The following is a 529-nucleotide window of genomic DNA, read 5'->3' on the forward strand; positions in this document are numbered from 1 at the left end:
AACAACAACAAACAAAACAACAACCATGAAGCAAACACAGACACTCAGTGAGTCACAATCACTTCAAAACAAAGACAGAAAACATCCAGAACAGCTACAGCATGAGAACAGCAAAAAAACAGCACTGGATTTGAATCTGGGCTGCAAAGGATTATGGGTAATGGGACCAAACTAAGAATTTTCACTTGAAAAGGCACAAAAACATGAAAATAAACCGGTTTTCTGTCACAAATCCAAACTATGATCATGTAATGTGTCGTTGTGTGAGTGAAAACCAGGAAGTGAAACACAACCGTGAGTGAAGACGGTGTTCACACTTCACAACACGGTTTCAATGACGGCTGCTTCAACTTTCCTTGTCATGGGGTGGTATGGGAAACTCAATGAACGACTAGTGAGAGTCTCCCTGCTGACACCATATCAACACAACACGCACCACCTGAACCTCCGGGTTCAGGCTCTGGTGCAATTTTTGGAACCTCACTTTATCTGTGAGCGACATTAAACATGTGACAGGAAGAAGAACAAA

At 42.2% G+C, this 529-nt stretch overlaps 1 non-coding gene across 1 annotated transcript; it reads left to right on the top strand.

The window, feature by feature from the left end:
• Window positions 1-349: 349 nt before the first annotated feature.
• LOC111648664 (U4atac minor spliceosomal RNA) lies at window positions 350-480 on the top strand. The gene has a single exon (XR_002760179.1). It is a non-coding gene; the product is annotated as a U4atac minor spliceosomal RNA (small nuclear RNA).
• Window positions 481-529: the final 49 nt, after the last annotated feature.

The sequence above is a fragment of the Seriola lalandi genome, unplaced genomic scaffold (assembly GCF_002814215.2).
Source record: "Seriola lalandi dorsalis isolate HSWRI2012SDOR001 ecotype SW California unplaced genomic scaffold, Sedor1 jcf7180002045415, whole genome shotgun sequence".
NCBI classification, from domain to species: Eukaryota; Metazoa; Chordata; class Actinopteri; order Carangiformes; family Carangidae; genus Seriola; species Seriola lalandi.